The sequence below is a fragment of the Columba livia genome, chromosome 23, assembly GCF_036013475.1.
Source record: "Columba livia isolate bColLiv1 breed racing homer chromosome 23, bColLiv1.pat.W.v2, whole genome shotgun sequence".
Lineage (NCBI taxonomy): Eukaryota > Metazoa > Chordata > Aves > Columbiformes > Columbidae > Columba > Columba livia.
In genome coordinates this window covers 3,870,384-3,880,302 of record NC_088624.1, presented here as the reverse complement: position 1 = coordinate 3,880,302, position 9,919 = coordinate 3,870,384, and the positions used below count along the sequence as shown (strand labels likewise).

The window sequence follows — 9,919 nt, the reverse complement described above, 5'->3', positions numbered from 1 at the left end:
ATTCCAGAATAGTCAGTCTCAGTTTATCAAATCAGGAGATTTTATCCTTTTATTAAGGTGTAGTAATCAACCATTTGCCATTTCTTAATCATCCCAGGTAAGAAATACAGTAGGTCCATTTAAGCCACCTTCATGATCAGGCACTATGGCTCAGCTGACAGCTGGTAACATCCTAATTCAGCCTAATTCAGCCTTGGCCAGTGACTATTCCCCTGCCCCACTCTAAGCCCTAGAGAAGGAACCAAAAGGCGGAGACCAATGGCATGGGGAGAGAAGACAGTCTGCAATTTTCTTTTCTGCTCCCCCCAAATATCGCAGCGTTGGCTGCTGTGTTGCAGGGACTGAAGATGTGTCAAGGAGGATGCGGTGGGTCCAAGGGAGACTGGTTGGCAAGCTCTTTCTGTGCATTCCTGTGGGATCCAGACCTCAAACTGAGGATTTCCTCTAGCATTTCTCTCTTCTCTTTCCTGTACAGCCAAGCTGAGTATGTCTTATTTCTACAAGCATGATAAAGGGAAATTCGGAGGAACCGTAAAAAAATAGTAATTTTGGAAATTTCAAAATAATTTAACTGGTTTTGATCGACATGAAAGACGTCAGCATTGTCAAAATGGAAACGTCTCTTTTATGTTCACTGCAAGACCATGAATTGCTATGTCACCTCTGCCCAGGTGAGTAAGAAATCAGTTATAAAAAAGGTACTAAAAAAGAGAAATGCCTTATTCCACGTGATTCGGAAATCCTATGGGAAAATGCAACGAGGGGCTAAGTGTTATACAACTGTAGGAGACCCTCTGGCTCCTGCGTCTTTTCTCCAGGTTGATCAAGGTGGCCTCCAAATCAGCAGATGTCCAACTTGCTTTACCTCCCACAATCATGCAAGACAGGCAAGGTTCAGGAATTGTGCTTCTGGCTTTTCCGAAGCTCACTGCTTATTTGCAGAGCAGAATAAAAGGCTCATCGAGGATCTAGTGGAGAGATCATCTGCTGGGATGTTCTGGGTGGGTTTCTTGCAGCAGGCGCTGTCGTGGAGCTCAGAAGTGGTGGCAGCAAGACCGACAGGAGAGCAAGATGTGCTCCCTGCTGGCCTGTCTGTCTCTGGAAGTGGCTTTGCAATGTAATAACGAACAAATTGCATTGCACTGTCTTGGGCAGTGTGGTTGTGATGTCCTGGCTCCAGCCCATGTGCTTGGTCCTGGTCTCAGCCCAAATGAGAGCCTTGGAGGGGTGGAGAGAAGAACCAGGGAAAATGTTGCTGCCAGCAGAAGACGTCTACTGCTTGCAAATAAAACCAGGCAGATGGCCTGCTGAATTTCAGGCCTTAATTAAAAGTGCTTTGTTATCTAAGCTAATTATAGAATAATTCCTGCTGTGGGAGGGGCTCCTGTGGCATGGAGAGGGTGGTAATGAACATCTCAGTCCACATCCTCATCAGCTGGCTCAGCCCTTCGTTTTGTTGCCTTAGGGATAAAGATACCCCTGGCGGTTGGTTCGGGACCCTGTGAAGGGAAATAAAGGGAAGAAGCGAGAGGTTTCAGACAGCCCTGGAATAGGTTCTTCCTGCCATTGCCACAGCATGGATAACCCAGGGAGCTCCCTCCTGAAGCCAGAACCCAAACTGCCTTGTGACTGCAGCAGGTACATTTCTTCCAAGTGACAAAAAAATGGTTTTGGATAATGTTTGGCATGATTAGTAGAGGTTTCAGCTAGCGTTGTGATTCTTGTCTTTGGGATTTGCATTTTAAACTAAGCTCAGCTTCCCCATGTCTGGAAGTGCCAACTCACTGTGTGTCCCTGTGCCCCTTCTATGAGACCTGACGTGTACGCTGCGTTGTGGAGAAAAGCTCGAAACACAGACGGTAAATTACATGACAAAGGACTATTTGTGCAAGATGTGAAAGTTTAACAGCTTGAGCAACACCAGGCCCTTGCAGACATCAGGATTTGAGGGTGGCCTTGTTGTCCCAACAGCTCTCACCCCAGTTGGTCTCTGCCAGTGCAAAGTGTCTACTGTCTCCCAAACTCACCATCCATAACATTGATGGCTCTATTAAGTGGCAAAAGACACACCAGGTTTTTCCCTCCTTCCTCAGCTGCCTCCTGTGACCCTTCCTAAATTGAAAGGCAGTGGGGTTTGCCTTGTCCTGCTCCCAGCCTTTGCTGAACACTAATTCTCCTGGACAGCTCCTCAGGTTTATTGTCCCACCTCCAGCATCACCTTGCAATTAGAGAAGGAGAAAAAACTGATGCCTACAATGCTCCGCTTGACCCCTTGTGAGCAGCTTAGTCTGGCCTCGTCTTATCAGGGCAGAAGTCGGTCTTATCAGAGAGCAGGGCTGTGTCTTTCAGACAGGGCTCAGGGAATGGAAATGCTTCTGATCTCTATCTGCCTGGCATTTCTCTTTCTCTTTCTCCCTCAAAATCAATGCAAAGGATCTTTTTCAACCCATCTCCATGTTAAGGGAGGTGGAGGTCGGGGAGAAATGATGGAAAAGTACTCAGCAGATGAGAAACTTTTCACACAATTTTTCCTGCCTGCAGCTTCTATATATAGGTTTAATTAGAACATTAAAGGCACCTCAGGATTACGCTGTGAGATTTGTTTCCTTAGCCCTGTAACTAACGCCCCGTGGTTTCAATAACGCTGCCGTGACTTCGTTAGCGTCCAAGCGAATATCTACCTATGGAAACTGCAGAATTGCTACCCTTGGTCAGAGCACCACGTAAGCTCAGGGAAGCCAGAGGCTCCACTTTAAATGCTGTCTAATTACTAATATCTCTAGCCGAGGTTAAGGAAGAAGTGGTTTGGCACCTGTGAATTGAATTCTTGGGAGAGTGCCCCTTGAAATGAGCTTCTTCGCCGGATACTGGAAAGTTTTGTCTTTTGCTCCTCACAACCCTTTGTGATAGAGGCAGATTAACTTCATTTTCCGGGTGCAAAGTGCCAGTGATGTTTTCTGTGCTCTGACTCTGCATCATCACCCTGAGGCTGAAGAACATGGTGCTTGAGGCACAGACTGCATGGACCACGCTGGTCACCGTAAAATTGGGTGACATCTTCAGTTCTGCCTTGGGAATGCTCGTTATCGTCTGCTCCAGCATCACGTTTGTAGGTGGATATTAGACCTAGAGCTAGGACAGGGCTTATGAACCACAGCCATGGGATTATATGGGAAGCTTGTGGAAGACAGAGTTCTCAGTCTCCGAAAGGCCTTCGGAGAACTTTAAGTGTTTGAAGTTAAAACTGAATGATACTTTTTCCCCCCACACTTTTTGTTTCCAAACTGCAAATGGAACAAAATATCTGCAGTGCACTTTTACGAGACGCGGGCTGGTGTTGCACGTATTTCCAAGGAACCTTAAAACTCTCAAGGATTGCTTTCTACCTGAAGTCTTTCTCAATTACTGTCATCAAAACAGAGAGCGGTACAGGAGAAAGGCAGAGGGTGCATCTGGGGCTTCCATCATGGAGAAGCACTTAGAAAAGCTTTTTGTGAAGCAGACGAACTCACACCCGCATTTCTTTTCTTCCCCACCATTTTCTATATAGGCAAGTTTGCTGACAAAACTGCTGCTGCAGCTCTTTCTCCTCTCTCCTAGGATTATTATTTCTTTTTATTGTTATTAAGGGCACAACAAGATTTATTTTCTGTAAAACAAGCAATGTTATTGTCAGGACAGATTTAAAGGGCTGGATTAGGAAGGGGCATTACAATACGTTTTGTATGAAAATGAAGTATCATGAGCAGTTTTTTGGCAGACCTAATGTCTTTCAGGGTGGTTCTTTGGGAATAGCAATTCCAGGCAGGGACTCTGGAAAAAATAGAGTGCGTTGGTATAATGAGAGGTTGTATCAGAATGGATATGCATGAGCCAGGCAGATTAATATTTAATGAACAGTGAAGTCTGCTATCCCCTAATCATTGAGTGCCTGGGATTTGAAAAGTGGCTAATTTTAAAGTATTTTGTATGGAATTATTCATGCATTAAAAAGTACATGACTCTCTCACAGCCTAAGTCACTGAAATGGAATTAAACTCAGTGAAATTTAGTCGTTGCAATGCCAGGCGTCGGGTCCAGCTGAGACAATGGGATGGGATGAGGGCATTGCACTTGTTAAAGTCCTCGACGGAGCTGGAAAAGACGGGTGTTGGGCACAGCCTACTACAGGGCAGCGGTGGCCTCATCTCCATGGGTTTCTTGGGAACCCACAGTGGAACGCATTTCTTGTTGGGTTTTTCAAAGCAAAGAGGAGCCAGCAGTGGGTAACAGGGCCAGCGAGAGCTACAGAGCAGGAAAATCACTCAGGTGGATGAAAAAATAGCACAAGGCTTCATGTACTGGGGCAGGAGGAGAACTGGGGCAAAACCACTGGTCTCGTTTGAGTGACGGTTCTGACACCGCCGTCTTCGCTTTTATTTTTGTTTGCACTTCACCTAGAATGATTACTTAAAATATACTTGTTGATCTGGAGTTTAATGAGACTTTACTTTGGCTTGAACAAGTGTTTTTTGGACCTCAGCTCAGACAAGTCTGGCACATCTTCTGGTCTTTTCCCCACTAGCTTCTGATAAAAGAAGAAAGTTCCAAAGAAAATGTCATTTCTGTTTGGAAAATGATTTTGTTCCCTGGCGTCTTTAAAAGATTTCCACTCTTTCCCTGTCAGAAAACAGTTTGTGGAAGTTAATGCACCTTTTTGAAAGCCATTGTTTGACCTGAGCTCCTGTTTTGTGCAAAAAGTGCGAGGCAGAGGAGAATTATTCTCCTTGCTGCACAATGTATGAATGCAATAAGCTCATTGACTTAATGAGAGAGGAAGAAAGAAACCAAATAAAAGGTGTTTAAAGCTATCCAAATACCACTAATTATACCAAAGGGTGTCACAGGAGAAGAAGGAGAGAAAAATATGGGAATAAATGGATAGGAAAAGCAGACAAGGGAAGGGTAGAAGAGGTTGAAGATCAGTTTTCTTCTTCTGTGCCTGCGCCATTCCTCATATATAGGACCTGTGTTATCAGTACAAGCAATAATGATGATAGCAGCTCATTAGGAGGATACAGTAGGTAAATATTGCAGTCAGGAAAGTCACCGCTACAGTCTTAGCCATGGCCCTTGAATATAACTTTTGTTAATAACAAAGGAGTAAAACAAGGTGTGCATGCACATTTATCTGCAGCCTCTGGATTTGCATGGAAGCAGGTGGAGCATTTTATTTTTGGAACAAAATGTAGACGCAGAAATCAATTTATCCTTTCTCTGGATAAATTAAAACAAAAGGTGAGCCTGAAATTGAGGATGAAATATTTAATATCAGCTCGAGAAAAATGCTTGAATCGGGCCAAAGTAAGCAGTTTTCTATTTGTTGTTGTTGTGGTTGTTGTTGTAGACAGAACAAGGATTTGGCATGGGACCTGCCCGAAGGTTACTCATTGTTTCCTCATCTTTTTTACTTGTTCCCTGAAAAGAAAGATCCATTATTTTCACCGCAATTATTCTAAGTACAACTAGAGAAAGTAATGTTAAGTCCCACTTTGGTTATTAAACATAATTAAAAGACTTTTCTACATTGCGAATTGTTCTCTTATCTGCCTGCCCATAAATGTCAATGTATTAATGGTCACAATTTGTCTTAAATGTAGGAAATAGCCTTTTCCTCCCATTGCGTTTTTTACACAGAGGGGAAACAAACATAGCAGGTCATGCCCACGTGCCCATGAAAAAGAGTTCCCAGTACAGTTTTGCTTCAGCTTCAATCAAAAAGCCAATCCCTTTAAACCAAGAAATGTAATCTAGAAGCATAAATGGGCCAGGGTGTATTTTGTGTATTTTGTCCCTTCCAACAAAATGATTCTATGATTTTGTAATCCTGTCTACCCTTTCCTTGTCCCCACTTTCTCCTGCATCCATAGTGCTTTGTCTCTTATCCCTGCGTCCATGCACTCATGGAAACAATTGTTACTGCTAGAAAAGGATGGAAACTCTGTGGATCTATAAGGAACTTAGTTGAGCACAACTCTATGAAACCATCCTGGGTGCAAATGAGACCAATGTTGCTGTTGAGAGCTCTTTGCCCTTGCTCCTCTACCTTGTCCATCAGTACTGGTCCCTCTGCTGCTCCAGAGAAAGGCGGGAGGGAGGTATAGCTCCCACAAGGCTGTGGAGGCCCAGCACAGGACATCTGCAAATCAAGGAATCATAGAAGACCATCAGGATCATTGAGTCGAACCGTTCCCCCACCCCTGTCCCTGCCCCATGTCCTGAGAACCTCATGTCCATCTGTACAGCCCTCCAGGGATGGTGACTCCAGCACTGCCCTGGGCAGCCTGTTCCAATGCCCCACAGCCCTTTGGGGAAGAAATTGTTCCCCAGATCCAACCTCAACCTCCCCTGGTGCAACTTGAGGCCATTTCCTTTTATCCCAACACTTGTTACTTGTACAAAAAGACCAACACCCTCCACCAAGGAAGTTCCACCAAGGAACTCCAGCCAAGGAAGGTTGGAGTTGCTGTGGGAAGGGGCATGGTGAGACTGTGCAAGGCAGAATCTCCTCTGCTGGCATCTCTGGGTTGACACAAACCATCAGCCCTTCTTCCCCACCTGCCAGAGCTTCTGCTCAGGAAGACATTTGGTTCTGCGGTGTCTCGGTGCTGCTGTTATCATGGCAGAAACAACAGAAGCAGTGGGTTAATTAAACATATAAGAACATAATTGTAATTAAAACCAAACAAACTGCTGAATCAGAAGAGCAAATTGCCCAGAGACTGAGGGAAAGACTAGTTGGCTTATTTTTTTTTATCATAAGGGCTGATGAGGTGCAGAGCAGCCAAGCGAATGCTGCAACAAGATGCGCCAATGGCAAGAATGTTTAGCCTGCTGAATAAAAGATTAGGATAAATCCAGGACTTGGAACAACCCAGCTGCTCAAGTCAATTTAAGCTGGCTTCACCCTAGGGAAATCCTAGGAGTCTACATTCAGCAAACATCTCTGCAACTTGGAAACCCTCCCCACCAGCCCACTCCACTCCCAGCTCCCTATTCCAGTTCTGCAAACCCATGGTAGATCAACCTGATGGCCAAAGCACCCCCTTGGCCCTCGCCAAAATCCACACCAAGGGTGTCTTCCCAAGGGATCTACAAGAAGGACGTGTGATTTTCTCTGCAACGTGTCCGATCTACAAGGAAAATCTGAAAGACACATCAGGGACCACTTGAAAATTAATTCATGGGACATTGCTGTCCCACACCCGTTCACTGTGCCAGGCCAGTAACAGCAAATTGTGCACGTGGAAGAAGTTTTTGCACCTTTCCACCTCTACTACGCGATTTCTGCAACACTTGTTTGCAGCAAACCCATCTATTATGCTCGTTCTAGGGTTGGTTTCTCTTGAGCTGCTTCAGTTTATCCCACTAAAGGCATAAAGTTGAGAGAAACCAGTGAATTATAAGGTCCCCGACAGTAGGACTCAGCAAGAGGGCTGCTGTTAATCTTCCCTTTGCTACTCAGTTTTTGTTCTGCTTGTAATAAATCCCCGTGTCCTTTGCTGTTGAAACTACAGCCTTGCTACTGAAAAAGAACAAAAGAGAAAGCCGGAGATTGCCATGTGCAGAAATAAAAGAAGAGATTCATGTCTTGGCCTGGACAATACTTCTGCTTATCGAGGTCTGACCCTTAGCGTGATCACCTGGTGTTAAATGTGATGTTACAGTAATTCACGCTGGACTACAACAGATTGGAAAAGCTGTTGAATTAATGCAGGACGTGGGGCACATGGAGCTGTGTGATTTCTTATAGCAGGACTAAATGGGGAGTTGGAGACACGATGTGATGTTGCTTCCAAATCTGGAGTAATAGCTGGCTGGCGATTTGCTACTGAAAATCTTTTCCCCAAATGCCACCTCTGTGGATTTGCAGCTACTTGTGGGCAAAGGTCGTATTTATAATAAAAGCTGGGGATAAAAAAGAAATTCTGAGACTATCTACTATTTGCTTTGATATGATCAATACAATAATTTCCATTTTGATTCAAAGTTGCTTTCAATCTGGAAATTTATATGAAGCGGAAGTTCAAAATATTAAGAAATAAAGACAAGAGAACACAGCACTTGATAGCACCCAAATTTCTGCACTTGAGGGCTTTGCAAGTATGTGCTGCAGAGAAGCAAAGGGGCAGATCTTCTGATGATGGGAAGAGCTGCATTTTGGTGACAGTTCAAACCATCCCAGCATCCCTCCCCGCTCCCTCTGCTCTCAAGCTGCTGAGTTTCATTTCCTGTGGCTCAACAAATCCCTAATCCCAGAGCCGATTTCATGGTCAGGGGTTTACTTAATGTCTAGCCCTGATTCCTGTTGACAACCTGATAGCTTTATATTACTTGTCAGGGTAGGGAGCACTGGAGAGGGTGCAAATTTATATTAGCTTCCAGGCAGGAGCTGTGTGAAATTGCCTTTATGTCGTGGAGAATTGCATCTCTGCAAAGTGGTGGCTGGGGCAGCGCTCATGCTTGATGCTATAGAATACGCAGACTTTCATGGTGAGGCCATAAATGTTGTGACAAAGGTGGAGTGCGTTCAGAGGGATAATATATTTTATTGGACCAACAGAAATAGCTAGGAAATGGAAAGGCTCTTCTTCAAGCCCATAAATACGGCATAGAATGTCCTGAGTTTGAAGGGACCCACAAGGATATTGAGTCCAGCTCCTGTCTCTGCACAGGACACCCCAAAATTTGTTCCATGTGTCTGAGGATATTGTCCAAATGCTTCTTGAATCCTGTCAGGCTTGGGGCTGTGACACCTCCCTGGGGAGCCTGTTTCAGGGTCCAGCACCCTCTGGCTGAAGAACATTTTACTGATATCTGACCTAAACCTCCTAAACCTAAATTTGAAGGACTTAAGACCTCAAGAGCACAACCCACATGTGGGAAATGGTCTCTTGCTCTCCCCCAGTACAACTGGCTCCAGGCAGACCCAGCGATGGGACACGACCTGCCTGGGACTGGTAGGATGGAGTGGGTAGACCCTTGGGTGTTCAAACCAACAGAGGACAGGGGGAAACCAAGCAGAATTGTGCCCAGGCTCTGGAATTCATAGGTCTTCATTTCTTACAGTAGTACATGAATCGTTTCTGCCTGGATGTTGAAAATTTCCATCAGAATTGGTGGAAAAGCAGATTTTCGACACCGTATTTTCTTTCACGATAATGGGAAATACCAAGACCAACAAGCTTCTCCACCCCAGGTAGTCCCCAAGAGGGGATTTCGAAGCATTTTCTCTGAGGACAGTTCTATTTTTTCAATGTCTCTGGTCTAAAAACGTGGATTGGTCTAGAAACTGTCATGATTTGAAGAAACTTGAGCAGGTTGAACTTTTCTGGAGTGAAACAAAAATAGGTTTGAGCAATTCTCCTGTTTAACTTACAGCAGATGAGAAGTCAATGAACTGGCCTTGAGTAGGAGTTGAATATGAAATACAGGCTCTTGTAGAGGAAGGAAATATATGAACTTAATGAGCTTATTTGCTCAATCATATAAAATTGAGCAAGAGAACAATGCCATTTCTTAGGTGACAGTTGTGTTGCTGTTCCCATTTTTTTTTTGTTTTATTCCAACCATACTAGCTATTCTAAAAAGATATGTGACTTTGTCCCCCATACTTTGCCCAGTTGATTATCTACAAATGCCAAAATCTGTAGCATGTCATCAGTATATGCAAAATTAACCAGAGTTGCCCCCATTTGCAAGTGTGAATGTGTTAGAAATGTTTTATAGTAACACACCGAGTTGGTTAACAGAGCATGGGGGAAAGTTTAAAGAAAAATGTGTAGACTCACTCCCACGGAATGAAAATCCTTGCCCTCCTTGTTCCATTTACATTTTTACACTGTTATATTGATGCTGGTATTTTTAAAACATTTTGTAG

At 44.3% G+C, this 9,919-nt stretch overlaps 1 long non-coding RNA gene across 1 annotated transcript; it reads right to left on the bottom strand.

Annotated features, from left to right (window-relative positions):
- Positions 1 to 5,289: 5,289 nt before the first annotated feature.
- Positions 5,290 to 6,199, bottom strand: LOC110363160 (uncharacterized). Its single transcript, XR_002421075.2, has 2 exons — positions 6,086 to 6,199; positions 5,290 to 5,457 (listed from the first exon to the last, which is right to left on the bottom strand). It is a non-coding gene; the product is annotated as an uncharacterized LOC110363160 (long non-coding RNA).
- Positions 6,200 to 9,919: the final 3,720 nt, after the last annotated feature.